The sequence below is a fragment of the Schistocerca piceifrons genome, chromosome 3 (assembly GCF_021461385.2).
Source record: "Schistocerca piceifrons isolate TAMUIC-IGC-003096 chromosome 3, iqSchPice1.1, whole genome shotgun sequence".
NCBI classification, from domain to species: Eukaryota; Metazoa; Arthropoda; class Insecta; order Orthoptera; family Acrididae; genus Schistocerca; species Schistocerca piceifrons.
The window spans coordinates 38,456,138-38,475,469 of NC_060140.1; positions in this window are offsets into that span (position 1 = coordinate 38,456,138).

The window sequence follows — 19,332 nt, forward strand, 5'->3', positions numbered from 1 at the left end:
GAAACGTTACTAGATTTGGAAGGAGCTCTCATAGAACCCATAGTATTTCATAGCGAAGCAATTTCTGTGTTAATTCGTCAATGTGAGGGAGCGAGGGATGTAGTAAAGAAGAAATAGTCCATCGGAAAAGAGATAGTCGTATCCCAAAAGAAAATCCTGTTGTTTCCATAGGAACGTTACTCGATTTAGAAGGAGAAGTCATAGACCCCATTGTATATCATAGCGACACAGTATCTATGTTAATTCGTCAATGTGAGGAGCGAGAGATGCAGTAAAGCAGGAATAGGGCATCGGAAAGGAGATACTCGTATCCCAAAAGAAAATCCTGTCGTTTCCATAGAAACGTAACTCGATTTAGAAGGAGACGTCATCGAACCCCTAGTATTATATAGCGACGCAAATACTGTGTTAATTCGTCAATGTGAATGACCTCGGGATGCAGGAAAGAGGCAATAGTGCATCGGAAAGAAGGTACTCGTATCCCAAAAGAAAATATTGTCGTTTCCTTAGAAACTTTACTAGATTTAGAAGGAGATGTCATAGAACCCATAGGATTACATAGCGACGAATTTTCTGTGTTAATTCGTCAATGTGAGGAGCGAGGGACGCAGTAAAAAAGGAATAGTGCATCGGAAAGGAGATACCCGTATCCCAAAGGAAAATCCTGCCGTTTCCATAGAAAAGTTACTGGATTTAGAAGGAGAAGTCATGGAACCCATAGTATTTCATAGCGACACGATTCCTGTGTTAATTCGACAATGTGAGGGAGCGAGGAATGCAGTAAAGAAGACATAGTGCATCTCAAACGAGATACTCGTATACGGAAAGAAAATCCTGTCCTATCCGTAGAAACGTTACTCGACTTTGTAGGAGATGGCACAGAACCCATAGGATTTCATAGCGACGCAATTTCTGTGCTAATTCGCCAATGTGAGGGAGCGAGGGATGCAGCAAAGATGGAACAGTACATCGGAAAGGAGATACTCGTATCCCGAAACAAAATCCTTTCGTTTCCATAGAAACGTTACTCGATTTTAAAGGAGATGTCAAGGAACCCGTAGTATTTCATAGCGATGCTATTTCTGTGTTAATTCGTCAATGTAAGGGAGCGAGGGATGCAGTAAATAAGGAATAGTGCTTCTGAAAAGGAGATAATCGTATCCCAAAAAAAAAAAAAAAAATCCGTTCGTTTCCATAGAAAAGTTACTCGATTTCGAAGGAGAATTCATAGAACAAATAGTATATCACAGCTACGCAATTTCTGTGTTAATTATCCAATGTGAGGGAGCGAGGGATGCAGTAAATAAGGAATAGTGCATCGGAAAGGAGATACTGGTATCCCAAAACAAATCCTGTCTTTTCGATAGAAACGTTACTTGATTTAGAAGGAGAAGTCAAACAACCCATAAAATTTCATAGCGACACAATTTCTGTGTCAATTCGTCAATGTGAGGGAGCGAAGGATGCAGTAAAGAAGACATAGTGCATCGGAAAGGAGATAATCGTATCCCGAAAGAAAATCGTGTCGTTTCCATAGAAAAGTTACTCGATTTTGAAGGAAATGTCACAGAACCGATTGTATTTCATAGCGACGCAATCTCTGTGCTAATTCAATGTGAGGGAGCGATGGATGCAGTAAAGAAGGAATAGTGCATCGGAAAGGAGATACTTGTATCTAAAAAAAAAACCTGTCGTTTGCATAGCAACGTTACTTGATTTGGAAGGAGATGTCATAGAACCCGTAGTATTTCATTGCGTCACTATTTCTGTGTTAAGTCGTCAATATGAGGGAGAGAGGGATGCAATAAAGAAGGAATAGTGCTTTGGAAAGGAGATACTGCTATCCCAAAAGAAAATCCAGTCTTTTCCATACAAACGTTAGTATTAAATCGTCAATGTGAGGGAGCGAGGGATGCAATAAAAAGGAATAGCGCATCGGAAAGGAGATACTCTTAACTGAAAAGAAAATCCTGTCGTTAGCACAGATACGTTACTCGATTTAGAAGGAGATGTCATAGAACCCATAGTATTTCATAGCGACGCAATTTCTGTGTTAATTCGTCAATGTGAGGGAGCGAGGGATGGAATAAAGGAGGAATAGTGCTTTGGAAAGGAGATACGTGTATCCCAAAAGAAAATCCTGTCGTTTCCATAGAAATGTATCTCGATTTAGTAGGAGAAGTCATAGAATCCATAGTAATTCATAGCGACGTAATTTCTGTGTTAATTCGTCAATGTGAGTAATCGAGGTATGTAGTAAAGAAGGAATGGTGCATCCGAAAGGAGATACTCGTATCCCAAATGAAAATCCTGTCGTTTGCGTAGAAAAGTTCTTCGATTTAGAAGAAGATGTCATTGAACACTTAGTATTTCATAGCGACCCAATTTCTGTGTTAATTCGTCAATGTGAGGGAGCGAGGGATGGAATAAAGGAGGAATAGTGCTTTGGAAAGGAGATACGCGTATCCCAAAAGAAAATCATGTCGTTTCCATAGAAACATTACTCGATTTAGATGGAGAAGACATAGAATTCATAGTATCTCATATCGATGCAATTTCAGTGTTAATTCGTCAACGTGAGGAGCGAGGGATGCAGTAGAGAAGGCATTGTGCATCGGAAAGCAGATACTCGTAACCCGAAAGAAAATCCTGTCGTTTCCACAGAAACGTTGCTCGACTTTGAAGGAGATGACACAGAACCCATAGTATTTCATAGCGACGCAATTTCTGTGTTATTTCGTCAACGTGATGGAGCGAGGGATGAAGTAAAGGAGGAATAGTGCATCGGAAATGAGACACTCGTATCTCAAAAAAAAAAAAATCCTGTTGTATGCATAGAAACGTTACTCGATAAAGAAGGAGATGTCATAGAACCCATTGTATTTCATAGCAACGCAATATCTGTCTTAATTCGTCAATGTGAGGAGCGAGGAATGCAGAAAAGAAGTAATAGTGCATCGGAAAGGAGATACTCGTATCCCAAAGGAAAATTCTGTCGTTTCCGTAGAAACGTTACTCGATTTAGAAGGAGATGTCAACGAACCCATAGTATTTCATAGCGACGCAAATTCTGTTCTAATTCGCCAATGTAAGGGAGCGAGGAATGCAGTGAAGAAGGAATCTCCTTTCGGAGATAGTCGTATTCCAAAAGTAAATCTTGTCGTTCCATAGGAATGTTACTCGATTTAGAAGGAGAAGTCATAGAACCCATTGTATTTCATAGCAGCGCAATTTCTGTGTTAATTCGTCAATGTGACGGAGCGAGGGATGCAGTAAAGAAGGAACAGTGCATCGGAAAGGAGATACTGGTATCCCAAAAGAAAATCCTGTCGTTTCCATAGAAACGTTACTCGATTTAGACGGAGAAGTCATAGAACACAAGAAATTTCATAGCGACGCAATTTCTGTGTTAATTCGTCAATGTGAGGGAACGAGGGATGCAGTAAAGATGGAATAGTGCTTCGGAAAGGAGATAGTCGTATCCCAAATGTAAATCCTGTCGTTCCATAGAAACGTTACTCGATTTTGAAGGAGAAGTCATAGTACCCATAGTATTTCATAGCGACGCAATTTCTGAGCTAATTCGTCAGTGTAAGGGAGCGAGGGATGCAGTATAGAAGGAATAGTGCATCGGAAAGTTACTACTCGTATCTCAAAAGAAAATCCTGTCGTTTCCATAGAAACCTTACTCGATTTCGAAGGAGAAGTCATAGATCCCATGAAATTTCATGGCGACGCAATATCTGTGTTAATTCGTCAATGTGAGGGAGCGTGGGATCCAGTAGAGAAGGGATAGTGCATCGGAAAGGAGATAGTGGTATCCCAAAAAAAAAAAAAACCTGTCGTTTCCATAGAAACGTTATCGATTTAGAAGCAGAAGTCGTAGAACACATAGTAGTTCATAGCGACGCAATTTCTGTGTTAATTCGTCAATGTGAGGGAGCGAGGGATGCAGTAAAGATGACATAGTGCATCGGAAAGTAGATACTCGTATCCCATAGGAAAATCCTGTCGTTTCCATACAAACGTTATTCGATTTAGAAGGAGAAGTCATAGAACCCATAGTGTGTCATAGCGACGCAATCTCTGTGGTAATTCGTCAATGTGAGTGAGCGAGGGATGCAGTAAAGAAGGGATAGTGCATCGGAAAGGAGATACTCGTATCCTGAAAAAGAATCCTGTCGTTTCCATACAAACGTCTCTCGATTTAGATGAGATGTCATAGAATACATAGTAATTCATAGCGACGCAATTTCTGTGTTAATTCCGCAATGCTAGGGAGCGAGGAAGCAGTAAAGAGGGAATAGTGCATCGGAAAGGAGGTACTCGTATCCCAAAAGAATATTATGTCGTTTCCATAGAAATGTTATTCGATTTAGAAGGAGATGTCTTTGAACACATGGTATTTCATAGCCCCGCAACATCTGTGTTATTTCGTCAATGTGAGGGTGCGCGGCATGCAGTAAAGAAGGAATAGTGCATCGGTAAGGATATAGTCGTATCCCAAAAGAAAATCCTGCCGTTTCCATAGAAACCTTAGTCGATTTCGAAGGAGAAGTCATAGATCCCATGAAATTTCATGGCGACGCAATATCTGTGTTAATTCGTCAATGTGAGGGAGCGAGGGATGCAGTAAAGAGGGCATAGTGCAACGAAAAGGAGATAATCGTTTCCCTAAAGATAATCCTGTCGTTTCCATAGAAACGATACTCGATTTAGAAGGAGATGTCATAGAACCCATAGTATTTCATAGCGACGCAAGTTCTGTTTGAATTCGTCAATGTGAGGGACCGTGGGATTCACTAAAGAAGGAATAGTGCATTGGAAAGGAGATACGCGTATCCCAAAAGAAAACCCTGTTGCTTCCATAGAAACGTTACTCGATTTGGAAGGAAAATTAATGGAACCCGTAGTATTTCATTGTGTCACTATTCCTGTGTTAATTCTTCAATGTGAGGGAGAGAGGGATGCAGTAAAGGAGGAATAGTGCATCGGAAAGGAGATACTCGTATCTCAAAAGTAAATCCTGTCGTTTCCATAGAAACGTTACTATATTTTGAAGGAGAAGTCACAGAACCCATAGTATTTCATAGCGACCCAATTTCTATGGTAATCCTTCAATGTGAGGGTGCGAGGGATGCAGTGAAGAAGGAGTAGTGCATCGGAAAGGCGGTATTCCGATCCCAAAAGAAAATCCTGTCGTTTCCACAGAAACGTTACTCGATTTAGAAGGACTAGTCATAGAACCCATAGTATTTCATAGCGACACAATTTCTGTGTTAATTCGTCAATGTGAGGGAGAGAGTGATGCAGTAAAGAAGGAATAGTGCATCGGAAATAGATACTCGTATCCTAAAAGAAAACCTTGTCGTTTCCGTAGAAATGTTACTCGATTTAGAAGGAGATGTCATAGAACACATAGTATTTCATAGCGACGTAATGTCTGTGTTAATTCGTCTATGTGAGGGAGCGAGGGAAGCAGTAAAGAAGGAATATTGCATCGGAAAATAAATACTCGTATCCCAAAAGATAATCCTGTCGTTTCCATAGAAACGTTACTCGACTTAGAAGGAGATATCATAGAACGCATAGTACTTCGTTGCGACGCAATTTCTGTGTTAATTCCTCAATGTGAGGTAGCAAGAGATGCAGTAAAGAAAGCACAGTGCATCGGAAGGAAGACACTCGTATCCCATAGGGAAATCCTGTCGTTTACATAGTAACGTTACTCGATTTAGAAGGAGAAGTCATAGAACACATGGTATATCATAGTCACCCAATCTCTGTGTTAATTCGTCAATGTGAGGGAGCGAGGGATGCAGTAAAGAAGGGATAGTGCATCGGAAATGAGATACTCGTATCCTGAAAGAAAATCCTGTCGTTTCCATACAAACGTTTCTCGATTTAGATGAGATGTCATAGAATACATAGTAATTCATAGCGACGCAATTTCTGTGTTAATTCGGCAATGCTAGGGAGCGAGGAAGCAGTAAAGAGGGAATAGTGCATCGGAAAGGAGGTACTCGTATCCCAAAAGAATATCATGACGTTTCCATAGAAATGTTATTCGATTTAGAAGGAGATGTCATTGAACACATAGTGTTTCATAGCCCCGCAACATCTGTGTTATTTCGTCAATGTGAGGGTGCGCGGGATGCAGTAAAGAAGGAATAGTGCATCGTTAAGGAGATACTCGTTTCCCAAAAGATAATCCTGTCGTTTCCGTATTAACGTTACTCGATTTAGAAGGAGATGTCATAGAACTTTAGTATATCGTAGCGACGCAATGTCGGTGTCAATTCGTCAATGTGAGGGAGTGAGGGTTGCAGTAAAGAAGGAATAGTGCATCGGAAACGAGATACTCGTATCCCGTATCCAGTGGTTTCCATAGAAACGTTACTCGATTTGGTAGGAGAAGCCATAGAACACATAGTATTTCATAGCGACGCAATTTCTGTGTTAATTCGTCAATGTGAGGGAGCGAGGGATGTAGTAAAGAAGGCATAATGCATCGGAAATAAGATACTCGTATCCCATAGGAAAATCCTGTCGTTTCCATAGCAACGTTACTCGATGTGGAAGGAGAAGTCATAGAAAACATAGCATTTCATAGCGACGCTATCTCTGTGTTAATTCGTCAATGTGAGGGAGCGAGGTATGCAGGAAGGAAGGAATAGCGCATCGGAAAGGAGAAATTCATATCCCAAATGAAAATCCGTTCGTTTCCATAGAAACGTTACTCGATTTAGAAGGAGAATTCATAGAACCTATAGTATTTAATAGCGACGGAATTCAGCGTTAATTTGTCAATGTGAGGGAGCGAGTAATGCAGTGAGGAAGGAATAGTGCATCGGAAAGGAGATTTTCGTATCCCAAAAGAAAATCCTGTCGTTTTTATAGAAACGTTACTCGATATAGTGGGAGATGTCTTAGAACAGCATAGTATTTCATAGCAACGCAATTTCTGAGTTAATTCTTGAATGTGAGGGAGCGAGGGATGCAGTAAAGAAGGAATAGTTCATCGGAGAAGAGATACTCGTATCCCAAAAGAAAATCCTGTCGTTTCCATAGAAAAGTTACTCGATTTAGAAGGATGAGTCCGAGAACCCATAGAATTTCATAGCGACGCAATATCTATGTTAATTCGTCAATGTGAGGAGTGAGGGATGAAGTAAAGAAGGAACAGTGGATCGGAAAGGTGATACTCCAATCCCAAAAAAAAAATCCTGTCGTTTCAATAGAAACGTTACTCGAATAAGAAGGAGAAGTCATAGAACCCATAGTATATCATATCGACGCAATTTCTGTGTTAATTCGTCAATGTGAGGGAGCGAGGGATGCAGTAAAGAAAGAATAGTGCATCGGAAAGGAGATACTCGTATCCCACAAGAAAATACTGCCGTTTCCATAGAAACGTTACCCGATTTAGAAGGAGATTTCATAGAACCCATAGTATTTCATTGCGACACAATTTCTACGTTAATTCTTCACTGTGAGGGATCGAGGGATGCAGTAATGATGGAATGGTGCATCGGAAAGGAGATACTCGTATATAAAAAGAAAATCCGGACGTTTATATAGAAACGTTACTCGATTAGAAGGAGATGTCATAGAACCCATAGTACTTCATAGCGACGCAATTTCTGTGTTAATTCGTCATTGTGAGGGAGCGAGGGATACAGTAAAGATGGAATAGTACATCGGAAAGGAGATACTCGTATCCCTAAAGAAAATCCTATCATCTCTATAGAAACGTTACTCGATTTAGAAGGAGAACTCATGGACCCCATTGTATTTCATAGCGACACAAAATCTGTGTTTATTCGTCAATGTGAGGAGCGAGGGATGCAGTAAAGAAGGAATAGTGCATCGGAAAGGAGATACTTGTTAGACAAAAGAAAATCCTGTCGTTTCCATAGAAACGTTACTCGATTTAGAAGGAGAAGTCATAGAACCCGTAGTACTTCATAGCGACGCAATTTCTGTGTTAATACGTCAATGTGAGGGAGCGAGGGATGCAGTAAAGAAGGAATTGTGCATCGGAATGGAGATACTCCCATCCCGAAAGAAAATCCTGCCGTTTCCGTAGAAACGATCCTCGATTTAGGAGGTGATGTCATAGAACCCATTGTATTTCATTGCGAGGCCATTTCTGTACTAATTCTTTAATGTGAGGGAGCGAGGAATGCAGTAAAGAGGGAATAGTGCCTCGGATATGAGGTACTCGTATCCCAAAAAATAATCCTGTCGTTCCCATACCAACGTTTCTCGATCTAGATGACATGTCATAGAACCCATAGTATTGCATAGCGACGCAATTTCTGTGTTACTTCGTCAATGTGAGAGAGGGAGGTATGAAGGAAAGAAGGAATAGCGCATCGGAAAGGAGATACACGAATCCCAAAAGAAAAACCTGTCGTTTCCATACAAACGATACTCGATTTAGAAGGAAAAGTCATAGAACCCATAGTATTTCATAGTGACGCAATTTCGGTGTTAATTCGTCAATGAGAGGGAGCGAGGGTTGCAGTATAGAAAGAATAGTGCATCGGAAAGGAGATACTCGTATCCCAAAAGAAAATCCTGTCGTTTTCATGGAAGCGTTTCTCGATTTAGAATGACATGTCATAGAACCCATAGTATTTCATTGCGACGCAATGACTGTACTAATTCGTCAATGTGAGGGAGCGAGGGATGCAGTAAACAGGGAATAGTGCATCGGAAAGGAGGTACTCGTATCCCAAAAGAAAATCCTGGCGTTTCCATAGAAACGTTACTCGATTTAGAAGGAGATGTAATTGAACTCTTAGTATTTCATAGCGACTCAATTTGTGCGCTAATTCGTCAATGTGAGGCAGCGAGGGATGCAGTAAAGAATGAATTGTGCATCGGAAAGGAGATACTCGTATCCCAAAAGAAAATCCTGTCGTTTTCATAGAAATGTTACTCGATTTATACGGCGATGATACAGAACCCACAGTATTTCACTGCGACGCAATTTCTGTGTTAATTCGACAATGTGAGGGAGCGAGGGATGCAGTAAAGAAGGAATAGTGCATCGGAATGGAGATACTGGTATCCCGAAAGAAAATCCTGTCGTTTCCATAGAGACGTTACTCGATTTAGATGAAGGTTGCATAGAACCCATAGTATTTCATAGCGACGCAATTTGTGTGCTAATCCGTCCATGTGAGGAAACGAGGGATGCAGTAAAGAGGGAATAGTGCATCGGAAAGGAGGTACTCATATCCCGTAAGAAAATCCTGTCGTCTCCGTAGAAACGTTACTCGTCTTAGAAGGAGATTTCATTGAACCCATAGTATATCATAGCGACACAATTTCTGTTTTAATTCGTCAATGTGAGGGAGAGAGTGATGCAGTAATGAATGAATGGTGCATCGGAAAGGAGATACTTGCATCCAAATAGAAAATCCCGTCGTTTCCATAGAAACGTTACTTGATTTAGAAGGAGTTGTCATAGAGCCCATAGTATTTCATAGTAACACAATGTCTGCGTTAAGTCGTCAATGTGAGGGAGCGAGGGATGCAGTAAAGAAGGAATTGTGCATTGGAAGGTAGATGCTCTTATCCCAAAAGAAAATCCTGTTGTTTCCATAGAATCGTTACTCTATTAAGAAGGAAATGTCATAGGACCCATAGTATTTCATAGCGACGCAATTGCTGTGTTAATTCGTCATTGTGAGGGAGCGAGGGATGCAATAAAGAAGGAATAGTGCATCGGAAAGAAGATACTCGTAACCCAAAAGATAATCCTATCGTTTCTGTAGAAACGTAACTCGATTTAGAAGGAGAAGTTATAGAACCCATAGTATTTCATAGCGACGCAATTTGAGTGCTAATTCGTCAATGTGAGGGAGCGCGGGATGCGGCAAAGAGGGAATAGTGCATCGGAAAGGAGGTACTGGTATCCCAAAAGAAAATCCTGTCGTTCCCATAGAAACGTTACTCGATTTAGAAAGAGAAGTCATAGAACCCATAGTATTTCATAGCGACGCAATTTGTGTGCTAATTCGTCAATGTGAGGGAGAGAGTGATAGAGTAAAGAATGAATGGAGCATCGGAAAGGAGATACTTGCATCCAAATAGAAAATCCCATCGTTTCCATAGAAACGTTACTCGATTTAGAAGGAGAAGTCATAGAACCCATAGTATTTCATAGTGACGCAATTTCAGTGTTAATTCGTCAATGTGAGGGAGCGAGGGACGCAGTGAGAAAGGAATAGTGCATCGGAAAGGAGATACTCGTATCCCTTAAGAAAATCCTGTCGTTTCCATAGTAACGTTACACGATTTAGAAGGAGAGGTCATAGAACACATAGTATATCATAGTGACGCAATTTCAGTGTTAATTTGTCAATGTGAGGAAGCGAGGTATGCAGTGAAGAAGGAATAGTGCATCGGAAAGGAGATACTCGTATCCCAAATGAGAATCCTGTCATTTCATAGAAACGTTACTCGATTTAGATGGAGATGCCATAGAGGCCATAGTATTTCATAGCGACGCAATTTGTGTGCTAATTCGTCAATGTGAGGGAGCGAGGGATGCAGTAAAGAGGGAATAGTGCATCGGAAAGGAGGTACTCGTATCCCGAAAGAAAATCCTGACCTTTCCACAGAAACGTTACCCGTTTAGAAGGAGAAACCATAGAACCAATAGTATATCATAGCGACACAATTTCTGTGTTAATTCGTCAATATGAGGGAGAGAGTGATGCAGTAAAGAGGAAATGGTGCATCGGAAAGGAGATATTCGCATCCAAATAGAAAATCCCATCGTTTTTGTTGAAACGTAACTCGATTAAGAAGGAAATGCCATAGGACCCATTGTATTTCATAGCGACGCAATTTCTTTGTTAATTCGTCATTGCGAGGGAGCGAGGAATGCAATAAAGAAGGAATAGTGCATCGGAAAGGAGATACTCGTATCCCCAAAAGAAAATCCTGTCGTTTCTATAGAAACGTTACTCGATTTAGAAGGAGAAGTCATAGACCCCATTGTATTTAATAGCGACACAATATCTGTGTTAATTCGTCAATGTGAGGGGCGAGGGATGCAGTAAAGAAGGAATAGTGCATCGGAAAGGCGATACTCGTATCCTAAAAGAAAACCCTGTTGTTTCCATAGAAAGATTATTCGATTTAGAAGGAGATGTCATAGAACCCACAGTATTTCATAGCGACGATATTTGTGTGCTAATTCGTCAATGTGAGGGTGCGAGGAATGCAGTAAAGGGGGAATAGTGCATCGGAAAGTAGGTACTCGTATACGAAAAGGACATCCTGTCGTTTCCATAGAAACATTACTCGATTTAGAAGGAGAAATCGTAGAACCCGTAGTATATCAAAGCGACAAAATTTCGGTGTTAATTCGTTAATGTGAGAGAGAGAGCGATGCACTAAAGAGGGAATGGTGCATCGGAAAGGAGATACACGTATCCAAATTGAAAATCCCGTCGTCTCCATAGAAACGTTACTTGATTTAGAAGGAGTTGTCATAGAAACCATAGTATGTCATAGCAACACAATTTCTGTGTTAATTCGTCAATGTGAGGGAGCGACGGATGCAGTAAAGAAGGACTTGTGCATCGGAAGGTGGATACTCGTATCCCAAAAGAATATCCTGTCGTTTCCATAGAAACGTTACTCGATTAAGATGGAGATGTCATAGGACACATAGTATTTCATAGGGACGCAATTCCTGTGTCAATTCGTCATTGTGAGGGAGCGAAGGATGCAGTAAAGAACAAATAGTCAAACGGAAAGGAGATACTCGTATCCCAAAGGAAGATCCGTTCGTTTCCATAGAAACGTTACTCGATTTAGAAGGAGATGTCATAGAACCCATAGTATTTCATAGCCTCGCAATCTGTGTGCTAATTCGTTAATGTGAGGGAGAGAGTGATGCAGTAAAGAAGGAATAGTGCATCGGATAGGAGATACTCGTATCCCAAAAGAAATTCCAGTCGTTTCCATAGAAACGTTACTCGATTTTGAGGAGATGTCGTAGAACACATAGTATTTCGTAGCGACGCAATTTCTGTGTTAATTCTTTAAATGTGACAGAGAGAGGGATGCAGTAAAGAAGGAATAGCGCATCGGAAAGGAGATACTCGTATCCCAAAAGAAAATCCTGTCGTTTGCATTGAAACGTTACCCGATTTAGAAGGAGAAGTCATAGGACACATAGTATATCATAGCGACACAATTTCTGTGTTGATTCGTCATTGTGAGTCACAGAGTGATGCAGTAAAGAGGGAATAGTGCATCGCAAAGGAGATACCTGTATCCTAAAAGAAAACCCTGTCGTTTCCATTGAAACGTTACTCGATTTAGAAGGAGATGTAATTGAACTCATAGTATTTCTTTGCGACGCAATTTCTGTGTTAATTCATCAATGTGAGGGAGCGGGGGATGCAGTAAAGAAAGAATAGTGCAGCGGAAAGGAGATACTCGTGTCGAAAAGGAAAATCCTGTCTTTCTCATAGAAAATTTACTCGATTTAGAAGGAGATGTCATAGAACCCATAGTATTTCATAGCGTCGCAATTTCTGTGTTAATTCGTGAAAGTGAGGGAGCGAGGGATGCTGTGAAGAAGGAATTGTGCATCGGAAGGCAGATGCTCTTATCCCAAAAGAAAATCCTGTCGTTTCCATAGAAACGTTAATCTGTTAAGAAAGAGATGTAATAGGACACTTAGTATTTCATAGCGACGCAATTTCTGTGTTAATTCGTCAATGTGAGGGAGTGAGGTATGCAGTAAAGGAGGAATAGAGCATCGGAATGGAGATACTCGTTCCCCATAAGAAAATCCTGTCGTTTCCATAGAAACGTTACTCGATTTAGAAGGAGAAGTCATAGAACCCATAGTATTTCATAGCGACGCAATTTCTGTGATAATTCGTCAATTTGAGGGAGCGAGGGATGCAGTAAAGAAGGAATTGTGCATCGGAATGGAGATACTCGTATGCCGAAAAAAAATCCTGTCATTTCCATACTAACGATTCTCGATCTAGATGAGATGTCATAGAACACATAGTATTGCACAGCGACGAAATTGCTGTCTTAATTCGTTAATGTGAGGGGGTGAGGGTTGCAGAATAGAAAGAATAGTGCATCGGAAAGGGGATACTCGTATCCCTAAAGAAAATCCTGTCGTTTTCATAGATACGTTTCTCGATTAGAATGACATGTCATAGAACCCATAGTATTTCATTGCGACGCACTTTGTGCGCTAATTCGTCAATGTGAGGGAGCAAGGGATGCAGTAAAGAGGGAATTGTGCATCGGACAGGAGGTACCCGTATCCCGAAAGAAAATCCTGTAGTTTCCATACAAACGTTACTCATAGAACCCATAGTATATCATAGCGACACAATTTCTGTGTAAATTCGTTAATGTGACGGAGAGAGGGATGCAGTAAAGAATGAATGGTTCATCGGAAAGGAGATACTCGCATCCAAATAGAAAATCCTGTCGTTTTCATAGAGACGTTTCTCGATTTAGAAGGACAAGTCATAGAACCCATAGTATTTCATAACAACGCAATTTCTGTGTAAATTCGTCAATGTGAGGGAGCGAGGAATGCAGTAAAAAAGGAATTGTGCATTGGAATGGAGATACCCCTATGCCGAAAGAAAATCCTGTCGTTTCCATAGAAAATTTACTCGATTTAGAAGGAGATGTCATAGAACTTATAGTATTACATAACGACGCAATTTCTGTGTAAATTCGTCAATGTGAGGGAGCTAGGGATGTAGTAAATAAGGAATAGTGCATCGAAATGAAGATAATCGTATCCCGAAAGAAAATCCTGTCAATTCCATAGAAACTATTCTCGATTTAGAAGGAGATGTCATGGAACCCATAGCATTTCGTAGCGACGCAATTTGTGCGCTAATTCGTCAATGTGAGGCAGCGAGGGATGCAGTAAAGAATGAATTGTGCATCGGAAAGGAGATACTCATATCCCAAAAGAAAATCCTGTCGTTTTTATATAAACGTTACTCGATTTAGAAGGAGATGCCACAGAACCCATAGAATTTCATTGCGACGCAATTTCTGTGTTACTTCGACAATGTGAGGTAGCGAGGGATGCAGTAAAGAAGGAATAGTGCATCGGAATGGAGATACTGGTATCCCGAAAGAAAATCCTGTCGTTTCCATTGAAACGTTACTCGATTTAGTAGGAGATCTAATAGAACCCATAGTATTTCATAGCGACGCAATTTGTGTGCTAATCCGTCCATGTGAGGAAACGAGGGATGCAGTAAAGAGGGAATAGTGCATCGGAAAGGAGGTACTCATATCCCGAAAGAGAAACGTGTCGTTTTCGTAGAAACGTTACTCGATTTAGAAAGAGATCTCATAGAACCCATATTATTTCATTGCGACGCAATTTTTGTACTAATTTGTCAATTTAAGGGAGCGAGGGATGCAGTAAAGAGGGAATAGTGCGTCGGAAAGGAGGTACTCGTATCCCAAAAGAAAATCCTCTCGTTTCCATAGAGATGTTACTCGATTTAGAAGGAGATGTAATTGAACTCATAGTATTTCTTTGCGACGCAATTTCTGAGTTAATTTATCAATGTGAGGCAGCGAGGGATGCAGTAAAAAAAGAATAGTGCATCGGAAGGGAGATACTCGTATCGAAAGGAAAATTCTGTCTTTTTCATAGAAAATTTACTCGATTTAGAAGGAGGTGTCATAGAACACATAGTACTTCATAGCGACGCAATTTCTGTGTTAATTCGTCAATGTAGGGGAGCTAGGGATGCAGTAAATAAGGAATAGTGCATCGGAATGGAGATAATCGTATCCCGAAAGAAAATCCTGTTGTTTCCATAAAAACGTTACTCTATTAGGAAGGAGATGTCATGGAACCCATAGTATTTCATAGCGACGCAATTTGTGCGCTAATTCTTCAATGTGAGGCAGCGAGGGATGCAGTAAAGAATGAATTGTGCATCGGAAAGGAGATACTTGCATCCAAATAGAAAATCCCGTCGTTTCCATAGAAACGTTACTTGATTTAGAAGGAGTTGTCATAGAACCCATAGTATTTCATAGCAACACAATGTCTGCGTTAATTCGTCAATGTGAGGGAGCGAGGGATGCAGTAAAGTAGGAATTGTGAATCGTAAGGTAGATGCTCTTATCCCAAAAGAAAATCCTGTTGTTTCCATAGAAACGTTACTCTATTAAGAAAGAGATGTCATAGGACCCATAGTATTTCATAGCGACGCAATTTGTGTGCTAATTCGTCAATGTGAGGGAGAGAGTGATAGAGTAAAGAATGAATGGTGCATCGGAAAGGAGATACTTGCATCCAAATAGAAAATCCCGTCGTTTCCATAGAAACGTTACTCGATTAGGAAGGAGAAGTCATAGAACCCATAGTACTTCATAGCGACGCAATTTCAGTGTTAATTCGTCAATGTGAGGGAGCGAGGGACGCAGTGTGAAAGGAATAGTGCATCGGAAAGGAGATACTCGTATCCCTTAAGAAAATCCAGTAGTTTCCATAGTAACGTTACTCGATTTAGAAGGAGAAGTCATAGAACCCATAGTATTTCATAGTGACGCAATTTCAGTGTTAATTCGTCACTGTGAGGAAGCGAGGGATGCAGTGAAGAAGGAATAGTGCATGGGAAAGGAGATACTCGTATCCCAAATAAAAATCCTGTCGTTTCCATAGAAACGTTACTTGATTTAGAAGGAGATGTCATAGAACCCACAGTATTTCATACCGACGCAATTTGTGCGCTAATTCGGCATTGTGAGGGAGCGAGGGATGCAGTAAAGGAAGAATTGTGCATCGGAAGGGAGATACCCGTATCCCAAATGAGAATCCTGTCATTTCATAGAAACGTTACTCGATTTAGAAGGAGATGCCATAGAGCCCATAGTATTTCATAGCGACGCAATTTGTGTGCTAATTCGTCATTGTGAGGGACCGAAGGATGCAGTAAAGAACAAATAGTGCAACGGAAAGGAGATACTCGTATCCCAAAAGAAGATCCATTCGTTTCCATAGAAACATTACTCGATTTAGAAGGAGATGTCATAGAACCCATAGTATTTCATAGCGACGCAATTTGTGTGCTAATTCGTCAATGTGAGGGAGAGAGCGATGCAGTAAAAAAGGAACAGTGCATCGTATAGGAGATACTCGTATACCAAAAGAAAATCCAGTCGTTTCCATAGAAACGTTACTCGATTTAGAGGAGATGTCGTAGAACACATAGTATTTCGTAGCGACGCAATTTCTGTGTTAATTCGTCACTGTGAGGGAGCGAGGGATGCAGTAAGGAAGGAATAGTTCATCGGAAGGAGATACTCTTATCCCGAAAGAAAACACTGTCGTTTCTATAGAAACGTTACTTGATTTAGAAGGAGATGTCTTAGAACCCATAGTATTTCATAGCCCCGCAATTTCTGCGTTCTTTCGTCAATGTGATGGTGCGAGGCATGCAGTAAAGAACAAATAGTGCATCGGAAAGGAGATAGTCGTATCCCAAACGAAAATTCTGTAGTTTCCATTGTAACGTTTCTCCATTTAGCAGGAGAAGTCCTAGAACACATAGTATTTCATAGCGACGCAGTTTCTGTGTTAATTCGTCAATGTGAGGGAGCGAGGGATGCAGTAAAGAAGGATTCGTGCATCGGAGAGGAGATACTCGTATCCCCAAAGAAAATCCTGTCGTTTCCATAGAAACGTTATTCGATTTCGAAGAAGATGTCAAGGAACCCATAGTATTTCATAACGACGCTATTTCCGTGTTAATTCGTCAATGTGAGGGAGCGAGTGATGCAGTAAAGAGGGAATGGTGCATCGGAAAGGAGATACTCGTATCCCAAAAGAAAATCCAGTCGTTTACATAGAAACGTTCCTCGATTTAGAAGGAGATGTCGTAGAACACATCGTATTTCGTAGCGACGCAATTTCTGTGTTAATTCGTCAATGTGAAGGAGCGAGGGATGCAGTAAAGAAGGAATAGTGCATCGGAAAGGAGATAACCGTATCCCAAAAGAAAATCCTGTCGTTTCCATAGAAACGTTACTCGATGTAGAAGGAGAAGTCATAGACCCCATTGTATTTCATAGCGACACAATATCTGTGTTAATTCGTCAATGTGAGGAGCGAGAGATGCAGTAAAGAAGGAATAGTGCATCGGAAAGGAGATACTCGTATCCCAAAAGAAAATCCTGTCTTTTCGATACAAACGTTACTTGATTTAGAAGGAGATGTCGTAGAACCCATAATATTTCCTAGCGACGGAATATCTGTGTTACTTCGTAAATGTGAGGGAGCGAGGGATGCAGTAAAGTAGGAATACGGCATCGGAATGGAGATACTCGTATCGCGAAAGAAAGTCCTGACGGTTCCATAGAAACGGTCCTCGAATTCGAGGGAAATGTCATAGAACACATAGTGTTTCATAGGGACACAATTTTTGTGCTAATTCTTCAATGTGAGGGGGCGAGAGATGCAGTAAAGAAAGAATTGTGCCTCGGAAAGGAGATACTCGTATCTCAAAAGAAAATCCTGTCGTTTCCATAGAAACGTTACTCGATTTATAAGGAAATGTAATTGAACACATAGTATTTTATAGCGACCCCACTTCTGTGTTAATTCGTCAATGTGAGGGAGAGAGTGATTTAGTAAAGAAAAAATAGTGCATCGAAATGGAGCTACTCGTATCCCAAAAGAAAATCCTTGTCGTTTCCATAGAAACGTAATTCAATTTAGAAGGAGATGTAATAGAACCCATAGTATTTCATTGCGTCCCAATTACTGTGTTTCTTCGTCATTGTGAGGGAGCGAGGGATGCAGTAAAGAAGGAATGGTGCATCGGAAAGGAGATACTCGTACCCCAAAAGAAAATCCAGTCGTTTCCATAGAAACGTTAGTCGATTTAGAAGGAGAAGTCCTAGAACCCATATTATTTCATAGCTACGCTATTTAATTGTTAATTCGTCAGTGTGAGGGAGCGAGGGATGCAGTAAAGTAGGAATAGTGAATCGGAATGGAGAAACTCGTATCCCGAAAGAAACTCCTGTCGTTTCCATAGAAACTATTCTCGATTTAGTAGGAGATGTCATAGAACCCATAGTATTTTATAGCGACGCAATTTGTGTGCTAATTCGTCAATGTGAGGGAGCGAGGGATGCAGTAAAGAGGGAATGGTGCATCGGAAAGGAGATACTCGCATCCTAAAAGAAAACCCTGTCGTTTCCATAGAAACGTTACCCGATTTTGAATGAGATGTCATAGAACACATAGTATTTCATTGCGACGCAGTTTCTGTGTTAATTCGTCAATGTGAGTGATCGAGGGATGCTGTTAAGAGGGAATGCTGCAACGGAAAGGAGATACTCGCATCCAAATAGAAAATGCCGTCGTCTCCATAGAAACGTTACTCGATTTAGATGGAGATGTCATAGAACCCATAGTATTTCATAGCAACACAATTACTGTGTTAATTCGTCAATGTGCGGGAGCGATGGATGCAGTAAAGGAGGAATAGTGCATCGGAAGGTAGATACTCGTATCCCAAAAGATAATCCTGTCGTTTTCATAGAAAAGTTACTCGATTTGGAAGGAGATGTCATAGGACCCATAACATGTCATAGCGACGCAATTTCAGTGTTAATTCGTCATTGTGAGGGAGCGAGGGATGCAGTAAAGAAGGAATAGTTCATCGGAAGGAGATACTCGTATCCCAAAAGAAAATCCTGTCGGTTTTATAGAAACGGTTCTCGATTTAGAAGGAGACGTCATGGAACCCATTGTATTTCATAGCGATACAATATCTATGTTAATTCGCCAATGTGAGGAGCGAGGGATGCAGTAAAGAAGGAATAGTGCATCGGAAAGGAGATACTCGTATCCCGAAAGAAAACACTGTCGTTTCTATAGAAACGTTCCTTGATTTAGAAGGAGATGTCGTAGAACCCATAGTATTTCATAGCCCCGCAATTTCTGTGTTCTTTCGTCAATTTGAGGGAGCGAGGGATGCAGTAAAGAAAGAATAGTGCATTGGAAAGGAGATACTTGTATCGAAATTAAAATTCCTGTCTTTTTCATAGAAACGTTACTCGATTTAGAAGAGAACGTCATAGATCCCATAGTATCCCGTAGCGGCGCAATTTCTGTGTTAATTCGACAATGTGAGGGAGAGAGGGATTCAGTAAAGAAAAAATAGTGCATCGAAAAGGAGCTACTCGTATCCCAAAAGAAAATCCAGTCGTTTCCATAGAAACGTTAGTCGATTTAGAAGGAGAAGTCCTAGAACCCATATTATTTCATAG